The sequence below is a fragment of the Tupaia chinensis genome, unplaced genomic scaffold (assembly GCF_000334495.1).
Source record: "Tupaia chinensis unplaced genomic scaffold, TupChi_1.0 Scaffold000606_1, whole genome shotgun sequence".
Taxonomy (NCBI): domain Eukaryota; kingdom Metazoa; phylum Chordata; class Mammalia; order Scandentia; family Tupaiidae; genus Tupaia; species Tupaia belangeri.
This window is the reverse complement of record NW_006160124.1, coordinates 2,225,684-2,244,122: the sequence shown is the minus strand read 5'-3', so window position 1 is coordinate 2,244,122 and position 18,439 is coordinate 2,225,684. Positions and strand designations below refer to the sequence as shown.

Genomic DNA, 18,439 nt, shown 5'->3' with positions numbered 1-18,439 from the left:
GTTTATTGTATTTTTAAAGTACTATTTATAACTTCCACACATCCATGACAATCTTTAACCAAGAATATGAAGACATTTACTAGGTTTCATCACTTAAGGTTTACAACATTCTTAGGATCTCGTTATCATAAAGTAACAGATTGAAATGACAAACAAGTTTGAAGATATAATAACCATCAGCAACTAAATTTATTTTTCAAATCATAACTCCAATAGAGGCATATATTATGCTCATGAACCTTGCATATTCTAAGAGTACTTTTCATGCATCCTGAGAGAGTAAGCTTTCAACCATGCAGTCAGCAAGAAGGCTATTTTATATAGAGTGTATGAATCACAAAAGCCTTTCTCCTCCCTCTAATACTGTACATGACACAGTTGTAACTGTACCTGAAAAGAAGTGAGTTTTAATGACAGCTAACACCTTAAAACATGCATAAATACCTATATTTAGTCCCAGAGGAATGATATATTGCACTGTATCTTCCCTGATTTTGTCCAGGGTGCCTAGACTGTGTTTCCATGTAATACCCAGAATGTTTCTGAAGTGGTCTCCCTGATGTTTCATTATATTAAGCACTATGAATATATGCTCTCAATTTTTTTTGGAAAGATTTTTGCTACAGGGGATGTGCACTTGCTGGAGAAACAGAGTTAGAGAGAAAGAAGGTAAGAAATCACCCACCAGAGGTATGGCTACACCACAATCCCTTCTCCTCCATTCTCCTCTGGGATTTTGGATTTGGCACGCCTATATGCCCCATGTGAGTTTCAAATCACTGGGTCTGGGACTCGAATTGCAATTAATCATGTGGGAGTCCAGTGCCTCAACCTCTACACAACCTGCTGGCTCTGCTCTTGACTTTTATAATAGTATCTAATTATCCCTAACTGAATAACTGAATAAAGATAAGGAAGCATAATTTAATGTCTTAGTCATAGTTGTCTGATTATGTCTGTTTTTAATATAATAATGTGGACATGTCTCTGTAGAAATAATACAGTAATATTTGCTAAGACTAGGTATGACAGAGGCATGCTAAACTTGATCACATTGCTGCAAATAAAAGAAAAGGTCATATCCTCATCCAATTATTTGATATGGAATTAATTCATTCTAATTGTTAGATTTATTTTTAAACTATTTATAGGATGAGAAGTTACAGAGAATCCACATTACTCTGAGTTGAATACATTTAAAACTAATAGCAATAGAATTTTTAGAAACTTGGATAATGGTAGGAAATTCTACACCACATTAAGAAAGCATGTTGTTTTCAAACCAAATTACTGGAAAACTACGCCTCTCAGGAGCAATTCAGGGATTTTGAAGACTTCAACTTTGACTTTTATTCACATTATATGTATAAGATATATAAAATAGTTTTTTAAACAATCAAATTAATGATTTGAGTACATTGAAGAATACCAGTAGATTAACTTTTGCTCTAAGACTAACTGGCCTAGTATCTTTAACCTATTTTTGTGCCGACTTTAAAATAAGTCTCTCTGAATAGAAAACAAATTCAAATGTATTTGAATTTCTTATACTGTGACATGGGTCTTCATCTGAATTCACATCTACACGTGGCTGTCCACCCATGTAAAATATATGTCTGAGTATACAGCCAGAGGACACAATCACCAGGGTCCATCAAATACCCAACTATCAGACACATTCTCACTATGGGATAATAATTTTTCAGTAATAAATGTAACACACTGTTTTGTGATTAAATTGCATTACAATCAAGATTATATCTAAGTGTTAACACTCAGAAATTCTGAAAATTACGTTTTTCTCCCCCCCAGGTGGATGTATTTAATCAGATACAAGATAAAATGCAGGAGATTCCTGTTACTTTATCAACTTTTCATTTTTCTTTCTCTCTCATAAGTTGTAGTAAGTTACATTTTTCTTATATTCTCAAAAATGTATTTTTAACAGTTGAAAGCAATTGACTAACTTTATACATAGATTTTTTTCCACTTCAATGTTTCTAGATCAACTTAATTCAATAGGAGGGAATCTTGAAAAGAAATGCTAAACCATATCCAGTCACTATGCATTAAATACACAGAAGAGTTCTGAATGTTATATTAAAAAACTACTAATAGCATTGATTGCCCTTTGTAAGAGGTCTTCAGCTCTGGATAAGAGGGAAATTTAATTTGCTTTTTTTTGGTATTGTATTGGATGGCATACTCTTTAAAACATGGCTATTGGTTAAAAATTTTATCATGTGACATCTGTAACACATTAATTATATAGGGAAATGTGGTAAATGTCATAATTGGTGACTTTATGTGTGTGTGGTTTTTTGGAAATGAAATGTCTTTGCAAGTTCTTCATTGTGAGAATCCAAATGTTCATTTCATGCAACCAATATATAGTAAATGGGAACCTAAAATGTGAATGTTATTGTCAATATACTTGGCAATAAGTAAATATACACTTTAACATAGGAAATACATTTATAAAAATGCATTTGTATATTATTTTTACATATTTCATTTGGGAACTTTTTTCCAAGTTAATTTCACATTTTACATGAAGTCCTCATCATGTTGTAATACAAACACACACACACACACACACAAGTGTACCTTTATCAGAGAACTTTACATTCTTTTGTCTGTTGAATGTTTTCTCCCTTTGCATCTCACACTCACCCTTTACAACCCACTCTCTACCAGTTGGGGAAAATTTTCAAGTGCCTATTATTATTATTAATTTTTTTGCTATAGTGTACATGTGTTCATCAGAGAGAGACAGACAGAAAATGAAAAATCACCCCTCTTCCCAAAGAGAATGGTCGCTCCACAATTCTTTCTCTGCCATTCTCTTCTCAGGAGTTTTGGCACACATGCCTGCTTGCTTTTTAAACTACTAGGTTTGGGACTTGAACCATTGTTGTCCAGGTGGGAATTCAGCTCCTTAACCACCACACCACCTGCTGGGCCTCTATCACCATTTTCTAAGCCACTAATATAAGGCTTAATTTTAAAACATATTTTCACTTGTAGTAGATCATTTAATTCTTTTACAAAACATGTGAAGTCAGAATAGTTCCATTTTAGGATGAAGAAAACTGAGACTCAATAAAGTTAAACCTTTCACTAAGTCCAAAAAGCTAGTAAAAATATAATTATGGATTAATTCAAGTATTTTCAACTTTTTCCATCCTTCATTTTATTTTTTCACGATATATCCAAGGAGGTTAGGGATACCTATGAGAAAACACAGCTGAAAGTGTAAAACAGTAATCCCCAAAATAGACGAGTGGGATTGCATCAGACTAAGAAGTTTCTGCATGGCAAAAGACAAAGTAATTAGTGTGAATCGGCAGCCCTCAGAATGGTAAAATATTTTTGTAAACTATGTGTCAGACAAGGGACTGATAACCCGAATTTGCAAGAATCTCAAGCAGCTGTTCCGAAAAAAGACAATCAATTCTATTAAAAGATGGAAGAATGAGTTGAAAAAAAAAACACTCTCTAAAGATGACATAGGAATAGTTAAAAGGCATATGAAGAAATGCTCAACATCCCTCATTGCAAGGGAAATGCAGATCAAAACAACCATGAGATATCACCTAACCCCAGTCAGAATGACTAAGATTAAAAAAAACAAAAAAACATAAAGTGCAGGCAGAGGTGTGGTGAAAGGGGAACTCTTACACTGCTGGTGGGAATATAAATTGGTCCAGCCACTGTGGAGAACTATTCGGAGATTCCTCAAAAATCTACAAATAGAACTACCACATGATCCAGCAATCCCACTCCTTGGTATCTACCAAAGGACAGAAGAATATTTCATCAGAAAAGTACTTGCACATTGATGTTTATTGTAGCACTATTCACAATTGCTAAGTCATAGAACCAACCCAAATGCCCACAAACAGATGAATGGATAAAAAAAATGTGGCACATATACTCTATGGAATACTATTCATCCATAAAAAACAACAAAACCCTGGCTTTTGACAGGAAGTGGATAAATATGGATGATTTACTACCGAATGAAGCAAGCCAGGCTATGAAGGAGAGACATTGTATGTCTCCACTTAATATATACTGAGTGTCTGTACTCCATGACTGAAACTGATTGACTAAAGGATAGAGAAACACAATATATAAATGTAAATACCAGATATAGTGTGTGTGAAAGAGGAGGATCTGAGGAAGGACATGTAGAAGAAAAATAGGGAGGTAAAGCATTAATGGGACCAATAAATGTGGTATTTATCTGTTGAAGATAATTTATAGTTTTATAGTTTTATCAACTGCACTAGAGAGAGATGTTCACCTGTTGAAATATCTGTTTTGTAAGCCAAATAATGTGATTGAATGTATAAAAGAAAATGAAATAAAAAAGAGAGTATAAAACAAACTAGTATTATAGTTTACAATACTTTCTATTCAAAAAATAGGAAGATTCCCAAAATGGTGAAGAAATGGGAATTCTAGTCCAAGAACACAGTAAGTAGACTGTGTTTGGATTATCATCATTGATATCCTCTATAACCTGGTCATTAGCATTGATTGCTGCACATACATTGGCTTGATCGTGCCTAACCCATGTCTTGGGAATCTTTCTGCCTTTCCTGTTCCTTAAAGATCAAAGCTTTATCTGTTCTTGCTAATACTACTGCCTGAAACACAGTATGTGCTCATTAATAAGTATCCAATGAATAACATTCAATTTTCTGTCATTCACTTAAGTTTCATTTTCCAGAACCCAAAACTCATGATTGAGTTGTACAATAGTTACCTAATATTATAATTGTCCTAATGCCCATAACTTATTTGCACCCTCACCTTGTGAATTTATTCATTGGTTCCCATTCTTATGTTCAGCTTGCTAGTGAGAACAAAACCCACTAGTTTATGTATATAACCTTCCTCCCCGTTCCTCCAAGTGCACACCTATTTTTAAAGAGTTCAATTAATTTATTTAAATAACAGAGAATATGTGTGTATATGAGAGAAAGAAAGAGTAAGAGAGAAACAAAAAACAACCTTCTAACAGGACCTGGTCACATCAGAACCCTTTTTCCCACCAGCTCTCCATCCTGCCAAGATCCAGGACACATGTGTATGCCAGTCATGCTGCCACCACTTAAAATAGTTATTGTTCTACTTTTCCTTAATGACTCTGACTTAACAGATGTAGGGCCTAGCCTAGAAATTTTTGCTTTCAAAAATTATAGTATATATATATATATATATATATATATATCATGAGCTCCAGGCTCATGGTCTATAAGCTATACATTACAAAATATATCATGAGCTCCAGGCTCATGGTCTATAAGCCATACATTAAAAACCATTTTGACAAAGTAGTGTCAAAAAAGACTTACCTTCTTCAGTAGAATTTCTTACTCTGAGAATTCAAGATTGATCTGAAATTAATAAGTTTACTTTTTAAAAAATGATGCCAGAAAGGCTTATGCTTTCACTGAAGAGAGACAGAGAGACAGTGAAGAAGCACTCTGTCCCCCCGAGGGGATGTTATAGTGCAATCCTTTCATCTCCATTTCTCGCCATTTTAAGGGTTCTAGGCAGGCATGCACATGTGCCCAGCCAGTTTTTCAAGTCAATGGGTTCAGGTCTCAACTGTATAGTTGACTATGTGGGACCCAACCGACTTAACCATCACTGTCTGGCCCAAGGAGTTTTTCTTATATTTGGAAAATAATCATGTAATCCTAAAATAGTCCTCTAAATTGCTCTCTTTAGAAAAAGGAACAGGAAATGTAAGAATCACTCCAGAACAAGAATAACAAGTTCATGAACCCTGGGATTTGTATAGATTCTGTAGCATGAATTGCCATAGGATTCCAATCACAGTTGTTGGAAAAAAGAGAAGAAAGAAAGAGAGAGAGTGGAGAAAGGAAGAAAAAGAGGGGAAGAGTTCATGAAGATTCGAAGTGCTTTCTAACTTTGAAATTAGAATCTTCTCTTTTTCCACTTAAATCCATATAGCTAAGGTTACATATGGGGAAACAAACATGCCGTGGAATGCCTTTACCACTGAAAGTAAACCTGAACTCTTGAAAGGGGGTCTTTTTCTTCACTCTTTATGCCATGTCCCGTAGTAACTTTCCCATCACACAGTTCAATATACTCCAGTGATGTTTCAGGTATGCAACTAAACTGAACTAATGTATAACAAATATAAAGCTAGGGAAGGCCACCTTCAGAATAAATATATGAATTATTCTTTCAGTAACATCCTTTTGATACCCTCTCATTCACCAATTTCTCCCCAGGATATCATAATTTATTCTGGTTGGTGTATTTCTCTACATATCACTGTCTCTCACTTCTGTTTTTCCTTTGCTTGTTTTCTTTTCTTTTTTTAGAGAGGTTTTTGCCATAGGGCATGTGTGCTCACCAGATAAGACAGAGAGAGACAGAAAGACAAAAAAGTGAGAAATCACCCCCCCAGGGGAGATGGTCATGCCGCAATCCCTTCTCCTCCATTCTCCTCTCGGGTTCTTGGGCATGCACACACATGTCTCCAGCGTGAATTTAAGCCACCAGGTCCGTGACTCGAACCATGGTTGACTACATGGGAGTCCAGTGACATAGCCATTACATCTGCTGGTCCCATTTCTTGTTATCATTTTATTAACCAGGCTACTTTAGCTTTACCTTTTCATTTGATCTCCACGAGGCTAATTGCTTTTTAAAAATTTTTTCAATGTTTTCTTCTCAACATTTGTAGTATATAAAAATGGGTAGACCTGGGGAACCAGCAGTTAGCGTAATGGCTATGTCGCTGGACTCCCACGTAGTCGACTGCGGTTCGCGTCCCGGACCCAGTGGCTTAAAACTCACGCCCGGCGCATGAGCGTACGCGCCCAAGATCCCAAGAGGAGAATGGAGGAGAAGGGATTGCGGCGTGACCATCCCCCCTGGGGGGTGATTTCTCGCTTTCTGTCTCTGTGTCTCTCTCTGTCTGTCTGGCGAGCGCATGCGCCCTATAGCGAAAAACCTCTCAAAAAAAAAAAAAAATGGGTAGACCTGGACTATAAATCTGGTTTTGAGTTTTAGGACTGATTTAATCATTACACTTCCACCTTAAATAATTATTTTAGTTCAAGAAACTTCCATTTCATTATCAAACGATTTATAGAGTATCGGCAGAGAAAATCTTTAGGATCTTGGCTACATTCTGATCTTGTGATTCTCTGCTAAAAGGTGATTTTGCTGATAAAGCATACTGTTAAATTTTCACATTTACCAACCTATATTGTATCCTCTACTATTTATATTTTTGTTCTCCATTAAGTATAAATATACCACACATTTTCTCAAAGTAAAAATAACAATTCTCTGTTACTTTCAGGGGAGATATTTTGTCATAATTGGATATGAAATAGTCAAGGATCCAAAGGATTTTGACTATCTGTATATGAGAAGAACTCATACTGAATGCAAGAGATTGTATTACATCTTCTGACTGCTTTTCCACTTGAGTTAAGATCTAAAACCGTTGGCGGAAGCCGCGCGGGGCGCCCGGCGGAATGGCTTAGCTTACTATCTGACAGTCTGAGAGATCAGTCATCCATGTTTTTTTGTTAATTGACAGATGGGTTCATAGTCATGGACTATTTTTGTCTTCTGTCATTTCTTCAGAGCAACCCTAATTATATTAAATAGAGAAGATTTTCTCCCAGATATCATTGTTGTAATGTTTACAGGCAATATCACATAACTCCTATGAAAAAACATAAGACATTGAAGTCAGTTCTCCTGTGGATGAAATTAATGTATTTATTCATACTTCTCAGCTTCCAACTCCTTCCTGTCAGCACTTAAGTTTCCATAATTTGTGATACTCATGGCATCATTCTCTGCATCAGATCTATCACCTCTCAAGGAACCTAAGCACTGCTGTTGTTCTCCTATAATATTTATGTCCCAAACTTCTATATTCCCCTGCTCCATTTTCTCTTTAACATATAACTTGCCTTATATTTAAATCAATAAATACCTACCAAGAAAATACATTAATATTTAAGATGACTTATATACAAGTCCTATACTCTAGGATTTTTGGTAAGAAGGAGAGAATATATGAACAATTAAGGGTTAGTAAGGTGTATGTAGAGATTTGAAGAAAAAAACATCAAGTTTGGTTAGATTGTTTCTTCTTGACTCTTAGTTAATTTATTTTCAGGTATAGTACATTAGAAATGGATTCATACATAGATTTTTAACAGGGATTTATACAGTTTGCATTACCTAACCCTGGGATCAGGCTTTTTTTTTCAATGTTTGATACAATGAAAATGGGAAAATGTCTGGGTGGTAGAGCAGCTTTCACATGAGGCCCTTAAATTACATTGAGTAGGCAAGAGACAAGCGTATCTGCATAGGAAGCTAGCAGTGGTTAAAAGATAAGCAATGGGAGTGTTTTCTGTCAATGATAACAAAATAACGGAACACTTACTACAAGCCAACAGTATTCTCGACTTAATTTGATCATGTAATCCTCTCAACAAAACTCTTGAAGTAGGGACAATTACATAAGTAGTTTACAAATGAAGAAACAGAGAAGACAGACACAGAAACTGGAAGTGAGCTTCCTGGCTAGGAATCATTACAGGAAGTTCTTTAGTTCTTGCTCATGTTCTTAGTCTCTATCTCTGTGTCTCTCTGGAGTCAGAGTGCTGCTCGAGGAGCATATGGCTAGGCAGTCATAGGGATTGGAGCTAGGCTGTTCTTGATACTGTGTATGAATCATCCCATTAGTTTGGGATGCTTTAGAACATGAATAAAAACTATGCTATATAGAATGCATACTTTACTTCTTTGAGTGAGGACACTTGCATGGTGTTCTTCCTCTTCCCTTACGCTAAAAGTACCGAGAATTGCATTCATGAACTTTTATCTTTTGATGAGCACGTGCATCTTATTGGCATCTTTTCAGTGTGTACATATGGGATGCATCACACTGAAAGATAAATGCATACCACAATGGCTGACACATGGTGAGCAAAGTAGTTACACTGAAAGTTTGTTCTGCCTTTCCATCATCTAACCATCAAAAATAGCTGGCATGATAACAGTATCAGAGCAGCTGTGCTATTTTAAAGTGTTTTGATTTCTAAACAACCTCCCGCTATTACTCCCTATTAAGATTTGCAGTTTTTATCCACTTGTGCAAATGAATTATTACTTGAACATGAAATAAACCAGAAGAAAATGTGAAAGAAATATGCTTGAGTAGATATATTTCCAGACCTAATAGTTATGAATACAACCGATTTGCCAACTACATTCAGTTTATACATTTTAAAAATGAATCAGCTACCAGGAAGACTGAGTTGAGAAAGTCCAGATTGGTTTATAACATTTTCCTGCCTTATGTTTTTCCCCTTTGACATAATTTAACTCTGAGTCAACAAAAAATTGTTTTCTATTTCATGTGGTTTGACAATATGCATTGAATACTTCTTCTCAGAATTTTAATCATTGATGAGGAAGCCAAAATTTTATATTTTCAGAGATTGAAGACTAATTATCAGGTAGTAGTTTTCTGAGCAGGTACAGCTGTTTAGTGTGTATGTGTGTGCCTCTGTGTGCATGTGTGTGTGTGTGTGTGTGTGTGTGTGTGTGTGTGTATACCACAATAAAATAAACTATCACTCATTTAAATGCTCATTTTTCTGGGTGAGAAAGAAAACGGATTCATGGAAGGGTGAAAATGATGTCATTATAACTAAGGTCAAAATTGTTTGTTCAGGATCTGCTTTGAATTTTAGTTATTCATCTGTGTTTACTAATAAACTTTGCAAGCATATAAATAAGTGGCCATAAAGACACAAGGGCTAAGATTCTCTGTTTCCAAAACATTGGCTCAAATTGCAAAGTTCATTCACAAAACCACACTTCTGTTGGTTAAGCAAAAGGATTGCTGAGCAAAAGGGAAACAATTGTTCTAAATGTGTGAAATTTCTGGTTGTATATTTATAAACTTTTAAGGTATATACTAGGTAATACTACCAAAAAATAAAAATAGAATAAGAGAAAATTTTACATAAACCCATAGGAATATTACAAAAAGATTTTAAATGGGGAAAAAAAAAGGAAAAAAGAGTTAAAAATGTTTTGTATTTCAGGTTTTTAAGGCAGAAGATGCTAAAAGACCATGAACAGTTGGTGTATCATTGCTGGGAGTTTCTGATCTTGGATTCTTCACACCCAAATTTCAGAGGAATGGGTTAATTGCTTTACAAGAGATTCTCTCCCTCTCTCTCTTTGTAAAATTAAGTCAAATCACATCAATCAGATCTGGTAAATTAAATACTTGACAATTTTTATTTTAGAGATGTGCCAGAAACCTGGCTTTTTAAAAATTATGATTCATGATAAAGCATATGCACAGTATAAGATAGAGACAGAGAGAAAAAGAGAGACAGAGAAAGAAAAGATCTGATCATGTCACAGTCTCCTTCCTCCAATTTTCAGATCCTCCTGCTTACCAAGATCCTGGACATGGACTCATGTGCCTTGCATTTTCAGGCTGAAGGGGACAAGAGGAGGTGTTGAACTGAGGTTGCAGTGGCTTCTAGCTCAACAATCCAGTATGCTTCTTTTTTTTCTTTTTGGAGAGGTTTTTGCTATAGGGCACGTGCGCTTGCCAGAAAGACAGAGAGAGACAGAGAGATAGAAAGCGAGAAATCACCCCCCAGGGGAATGGACACGATGCAATCCCTTCTCTATTCTCCTCTTGGGATCTTGGGCATGCACGTACACACACTTGGCATGAGTTTAAGTCACCAGGTCTGGAACTCGAACCGCAGTCGGCTACATGGGAGTTCAGCGACATAGCCATTATGCTAACTGCTGGTCCCAACAATCCAGTATGCTTCTGATAGTACTACAAAATTATAATTCAGGATAGAGTGCATTTGCTCATGACAGAGAAGGAGAGAGACAGAAAGAAGAAAGCAACCCCACCCTAATGGGCTTGAACATATTTATTGAGCATGGTATGTTTATCAAGCATCAAGAGTGGAGACTCGAGTCCCGGACAGCTATGTGGTATCTATTCTTATTTTTTTCTGCACAGACTTAACTGTTACACTGTGGTCCTCTCATTTCTTTTAGACAGGGTCTTGCTATGTTGTGTAGGCCAGCCTCCAACTTTCAATATCCCAGCCTCCTGAATTTTTTAGGATTACAGGTGCAGGCTACCTAACCCGTCTTCAGGTTGGACCAGAAATTGAACTCAGGTCTCCTGTATGGTCCCAGGCTGTGGAGCAGTCTTAGCAGCATATACTATTGTGGCTGGGCCAAAATTCATGACTTTTATGTGGTATTCAGATCAGCTTAAAAAATTAACATCCAACATGCCATAAATAACTCGTGATTTAACTATCAATGCTTTATGAATTATAAATATTACATAGAGTTCTTTTTTTCTTTTATTGGAGAGGTTTTTGCTATAGGGCACGTGAGCTTGCCAGACAGAGAGACAGAGAGACAGAAAGCGAGAAATCACCCCCCAGGGGGGATGGCCATGCTGCAATCCCTTCTCCTCCGTTCTCCTCTCAGGATCTTGGGCACGCATGCACACGGGCCCGGCGTGAGTTTTAAGCCACCGGGTCCGGGACGCAAACTGCGGTCGACTACGTGGGAGTCCTGCAACATAGCCACTACGCTAACTGCTGGTCCCCATAGCTCTTAAAGCAATAGTGTGTTAAAAAATTTTCCCTTTAACTTTCTACTAAAAACAAGATATATGTGTATGTCTATGCACACACACACACACACACACACATATTTTAACATTACTGAACCGTACTGGAGCCCAGTGTAATTTATAATTCAGTTGTTCATTGTTTTGGAATGTAAATTAAAGATAGCTTTGAGGCCGGCCCCATAGCACAGTAGTTTGGTGTTACATCGAGGATACCAGATCCTACACGGCTGGCTAGGGTTTCGGTGCTGGCCCAAAAGTCTTCCTGCATGTGTACAGGATCCTGACAGGGTAAAGAATTGGTGAAAACAGGTTAGCAGTATAAAGGGCCCCCATGGGAGATGTTCTCATTCTCCTTTCTTTCTCTTTTTTGTGTCTGCATGCACTTTATTATGAATTTTAAAAAGAAAGAAAAAGAACCAGGACACATCTCTGTGGCACAGTAAGCAGCGTACTGGACCCTGAGGCTGGAAGCCCACATGTCAGCCTTGGTTTGAATCACCCATGGGTTGATCTGAAAATATACTGGGCGTGTATAGAGTTCTGGCAAAAGAGAGGGCTGGAGAAAGGGGGTCACAGTGTGACTGAACCCTTTGGAGGGCTCCTCTCTCTCTCTCTTCCTCTCTCTTTCTCATATGCTTACATGCATTCTCTGTTAAAAAAAAACAAAAGAGAAAAGTTTTTATATTTCATTTTTAAACAAAGGGAACAATTGAGTTATAAAGATTAAAATTGACTACATTCATGGGAATTAGGAATTTTTTAGAAACATTCGGAAAAGTAGCATTTTGTAGGAATTTTGCTAGCACATTATCCTTTATTTATACTTAGTAATTATCTAAAATTTCATGGAGTCTGTGTTTTAATTCAAACAAGTATTTGGGGAGTCGAATTTTGGCAAAACCTCTGGACAAGATTCTTGAATCCCTCCTCCCTTATCCCTTTGTCCTTCCCATCTGAGTTAAATAGTTTTCATTCTCTTCCTGACAGAACCCCACTGCAAATTTTAGCATTGCTCTGCAGTCTTCATCTGAGATTTCCTCCAGCTGCAAAACCAAAGTACACAGGAGGTCAACCTTTAGCATGTGAAAGGTTTGGTGGTGACTCCTTAGCCTCCCCATTGTTCAGTGAGGCCTTTTGGAGGCATGCTCCCATGGTTTCTCAGAGGAAATCCTGCAGAGGGGAGCATCAATTATCCACAGTAGTAACCCTGCCACTAACATAACCTTTATTGCCTTTTCTCCCTCTATCATCTCATTTATCTCATCCCTCCTTTACTTCTTTACTTATGTTGCCTAAGATCACCTTCCAAATAAACTATATGCATGCAAGTCCTTGTCTCATAGTCAGTTTTTTTTTGTTTTTGTTTGTTTGTTTTAGAAATATACTTGGCTTCCAATTTCTAGGACAAGATATTTTTTAAATTCCCAGTATCAATAAGAAAGATTTAGTGACTCTCTAGAACATCAAAAACTTACAGAGCAATATTTTGGTGAGTCAATGTATGAACTTTAAAACCTTGTGTGTTTCGGGACCAGCAGTTAGCATAATGATTATGTCACTGGACTCCCATGTAGTCGACTGTGGTTCACATCCTGGGCCTGGTGGCTTAAACTCATGCCGGGCATGTATGCGTGCGTGCCCAAGACCCCGAGAGGAGAATGGAGGAGAAGGGATTGCGGCGTGGCCATCCCCCCTGATGGGTGATTTCTTGCTTTCTATCTCTCTGTCTTTCTCTGTCTGTCTGGCGAGCTAGCGAGCACACACACTTTATAGCAAAAAAAACTAAAAAAAAAAAAAAAAAAAAGAACCTTGTGTGTTTCATTGTGTGCATAGACAATCTAGAGACCAGAAGAAAATTAATGTCTTGCTCATTGTCCCCAACTTTTGGTGTTGGTGGTACTAAAAGCATAGGTATTGCTATACTGTTCAGTATCTGATCAGTAAAATACATTGGCCAACTTTCTTGCCTTTAGACATGACCTACATTATTATTTCCAAGAATGTGAAGAAGAAATCACTAATAAAATACAGATGTCAAGCTAATTGTCTTCTTTGTGCCTAACTAAATGTAATTTTTGAAAGTGAACAAATTTTAAAATTATATTTGATTTTGTTTTGTTTTTGTTTTTGTTTTTTTGGAGAGGTTTTTGCTATAGAGTGCGTGCGCTCACCAGAAAGAGAGAGACAGAGAGATAGAAAGTGAGAAAACACCCCACAGAGGATGGCCACACCACAATCCCTTTTTCTCCATTCTCCTCTCCAGATCTTGGGTATGCACGCACACGAGCATGGCATGAGTTTAAGCCACCGGGTCCGAGACTCGAACCATGTCGACTACATGGGAGTCCAACGACATAGCCATTACGCTAACTGCTGGTCCCAAAATTATATTTGTTTTTAAAAAGATCATAACTCTGGGTCAGCAGGTGGCATGCTGAATAAAGCATTGTTTTTCCACATGGCCAACCATGGTTCAAGTCTTGGATTCAGTGGCTTGAAAATCATATGAGGCACATGTGCACGCATGCCTAGAATCCCTAGAAGAGAAGAGAGAGGAGAGTGTGGTGTGGCTATCCTCTCGGGGTGATTTCTCGCTCTCCTGCTCTATCTCTTTCTGGCAAGCATAACTCATCCTTTGGCAAAACCCTTAAAAAAAAAGAAAAACCTTATAATTTGAACTGATTAAAATGTCTGCTTTCTGATTATTTCCTTTTATAAAAAAGAATGTCTATTTTAAAGAAATTTACCCTCTTCAATTTCTTTCACTTTCCTCATAAACTAAAATTACTATATGGTTTTTCAAGTAACATCTCATTAAGAATCACGAATGTCACTGAAATCATAGAATTTTTCCTTTCTATATATTGACAAATACAATCTACTTTTCCTTTGACCAGATAAAAGTAAATAGTGCACTATATTTATCCTTCAAGTAAGACTCATTAACCTTTAAGTTTGTAAATACTTATTTTTTTTGGTTGGGTAGTAAATTAATTTAAAAAATTAACACTAATAGATAATTGCCAATAATAAATACTATTATAGATAACATCTTTTTAAATTTTGTTTATAGTAAGGCCATAAGGCTCCATTGATCTTACAGCATCTGCTATCTAGCTTCTCTATCATATTTTCCTGCCTAAATTCTTTTCTTCCTCCCATCTCTATAAATAAGGAAACATTCCTTGATCAAAAAACCAAGCAGATAACCAAATCTAATACAAGCTGTCCTCTTTCTTTTCAAAACATCTGCATTTTTGGTCAACATATTCCCTAGAGACAGGAAGCAACTAATTGTGTGTTTTGATTCTTCAGCATCGGCCTTTCCATCTGGTACTTGACTCCATATTGTATACGGGAGTATGTGAAAAGAAGCCGGTGACAGTGTCTGCACGAACTAACATTTTTGCAGTTTGTAAATAAAGAAGCTGACAACATATCTACGATGCTGAAAGCAGAATTGTAAAACCACTCAACTGTGACTGATTGGAAAATTGACTTTCTAAGGTTTAGTGCATCCAGGTTTAAAGATTTTTCAATGAAACCCAGGTATAATCATTTTATTTTCCTTAAATGATATGAAGTAGATTGCAAAATCACCTCAAAAAATATTGAAGCCAACATTTAAGTTAAATGTTGTTACTTAAAAATTAATAAATGAATTGCATTAATTATTAAAGTATTGAAATAATTTATACTTTTATTACATGTCATTAATTACATTTTAAAAGGAAGAAATCTGTTAAAAATAAAATGCTAGAGAAGAAAGGTTTAATCTGCTGAATGTAGACTCAGAAAACGTATTTCCATGTCCTGGCTCTTGGAATCTTGAATGTGACCTTATTTGTAAAATAAGGGTTTTTGTGCATGTAATTAAGTTTGGGATATCAAGTCAAGATCATACTGGATTATCGAGGTGTGTCCCAAATCCAATAACAACTGGACTTCTATAAGAGACAAAAGAAGGCTGGCCCCATAGTCTAGTAGTTAAGGGAATCAGATCCCAAACGGCCAACTACATAGTTCAAATCCTGGTACTGGTGACTTGAAAACCACACTAGGCACATGTGCATACATGACCAAAGTCCTGACAGGATGGAGAAATTAAGGAGAAAGGATTATGGTGTGCCCATATTCCATTAGTGCTTTCTCCTCTCTCCCTTTCTCTCTATCTCTCTGGCAAGGACATGTGCACTCTGAGGTTTTTTTTTTTTTTTTTTTTTTTTTTTTTAAAGCAGAAAGAGAGAGAAGAGGAAGACACAGAGATCATATGAAGACAGAGGCAGAGACTGCAGTTTGGGGCCAAGGAAACTCCACAAGGCAGAAAGAAGGAGAGGATTCTTCCCTATAGCCTTCAGAAAGTGAAACATTTTTAAAGCCTTAATATTACACTTCTGGCCTTCAAGACCATGAAAGAATAAACTGTGCTTTAAGTCACCAGGTGACTTGTTACAACATCTTTGGAAACTACAATAATATAGGTGACTTTATATTTTAAATAATTTACATACATATGCTCCTTACTTAACACCTACCTGTTTAACAACCATTTGTACTTAATGATGAGTTCTCCAGCTCAGAGAATCCCCTTCTCAGTCTTTGTCTTGTCCTGCATCTAGTTAGTATTCACTACACAAAGCTTTTGCAATCTTTCAAGACTCCATATTTCACTTATAAATTGTGTTTTATTGTGCACCTATACTAGTATTCAGAATAAGTAAAAATGATTATGCTGGATTTATATTACTGTGTTGTGGTGTGTCTTGTTTTCTGGAACTTCTCTATTATATGACTTTTAAATAAATAGAATTACATTACTTAGTATGATATCTCATGATACGTATTGAAAACTACATATGACACCCCATAAGATTATCTGCCTTTAAGCTCCTCACTTACTATTTGTTTAACCACCTAGTCACAGGGTCAGACTTCCGTTGCTAAGTGAGGAGCATCTGCCTATATTTCAATTATCGTTCACATGTATTCACTGTTACATGTAAGTTGATAGAACTTCTATTCTACTTGAGATACTTACTCATCAAATAAAGAATAATAGTATCAGTCAGCATTCATTAAATGTTATCCATTCAGAGGTCCTGCGCCAAGTGCTTTTATATATTAATTTACACGCTTCTCATAACAACTTCAGCATGGAAGAACTAAGAAATACAGATAACTGTGGCACCGACGATGTCACTTGCTGAGAGTCACAAGCAGGCTGTAGGAATGAGTTTTATGATGCAGGTAGTCTTGGAATAAATTGAAATAAATTCCAAATCATATTCTAAAAAGGAGTTTTTGTTTTGTTTTGGTGAAAAGGGCTAGGAAAACAGGAATTCAAGTCTCTGAAATCACATAGGTTGCAGAAGAAGATAAACAAACATACCAGCAATGAGAGGTGCTGATTCCTTGAGTCTATTCTCTTTCTAATACCAAGACTACTTGATTTGCATTAACAACAACAAAGCCCTTTCTATCTTTCAAGTTTAAATGAAAAGGGAACCATGCAATTAATCATTCCAACTAAAGCAGCATGGAAAACAAAACACTTCAGTTGCTTAATATATCATTACATACAAATTCAGCAGGTGTTAAAAATATCTGTGACTGCAAACAGCACTGATTAAAACATTTCAACTAAGAGTAGACTATTGTATTTATTATTTTTCCTTGAAAATCTATGTAATTCCAACCAATATTAAACCTTTTCTTTCTTTTGTTCTCCTTTTTTTTTTTTTTTAAGAGATTTTTGTTATTGGGTGCATGTACTCTCCAGAGGGACAGAGAGACAGAAAGCGAGAAATCACCTCCCAGTGGTATGGCCACGCCACAGTCATTTCTCCTCCATTCTCCTCATGGGACTTTCGGACATGCACACACAAGTGCACGATATGAGTTTTAAGGCTCCAGGTCAGGGACTCAACTGCTATGTGGGAGTCCAGCGACATAGCCATTATGCCATCTGCTGGTCCAAAACCTTTTCTATTGAAAATAGCAATACATAGTTCTAAGCCTGGCCTATTGCACACACACAACACACACATACATACACGCATACTCTCAAAATTCACTTTGTTTCTTCATTTAAAATTGTTTAACCATACTGTTGTTATTAATGTATAATATTTTGATTTGGTTCTGTGAAATAAATAAAGTGGTGGTTGATCCATATGGAATGCAGGCAGAACATTAATGAGTTATCCCAGTAGGCCTAGTTCAATAACAACTGTCCTTATGAGACAGACAAGGCATTTTCATCATTTAGTTATTTTCAAAGGAGGGGATTTTTAAAATGAAATCTGGCCTGAATGTGAATTCATGTGTTTCAAACTGAGTAAACATTTCTGTACCCATATGCATAACAGCACTATTGACAATAGTCAAGAGATGGAAACAACCCAAAGGCCTTCGGGAGCTAATGGATAAACAAAATGTGGTATTTCCAGACAGTCCTTGACTTACAATGGTTCAGCTTCCTGTCTTTTTCACTTTAGAATGATGTAAAACCATCACAATTTCAACATACTACAAATTTGAATTTTTATCTTTTCCCTAGTTAGTGATAAATGGTACATGAGATGTTCAACACTTTATCATAAATAAACTTTTTGTGTTAGATGATTTTACCCAACTGCAGGCTTCTAGAAGTATTCTGAGCACATTTCAGATAAGTTTAGCTAAGCAATATTTGGTTAGTTAGGTATATTAAGT

The 18,439-nt window shown here is 36.4% G+C and overlaps 1 pseudogene; it reads right to left on the bottom strand.

The window, feature by feature from the left end:
* Positions 1–7,962, bottom strand: part of LOC114009713 (uncharacterized protein C8orf34-like) — a 101,114-nt pseudogene extending 93,152 nt beyond the window's left edge.
* Between the last annotated feature and the right edge of the window lie 10,477 nt (positions 7,963–18,439).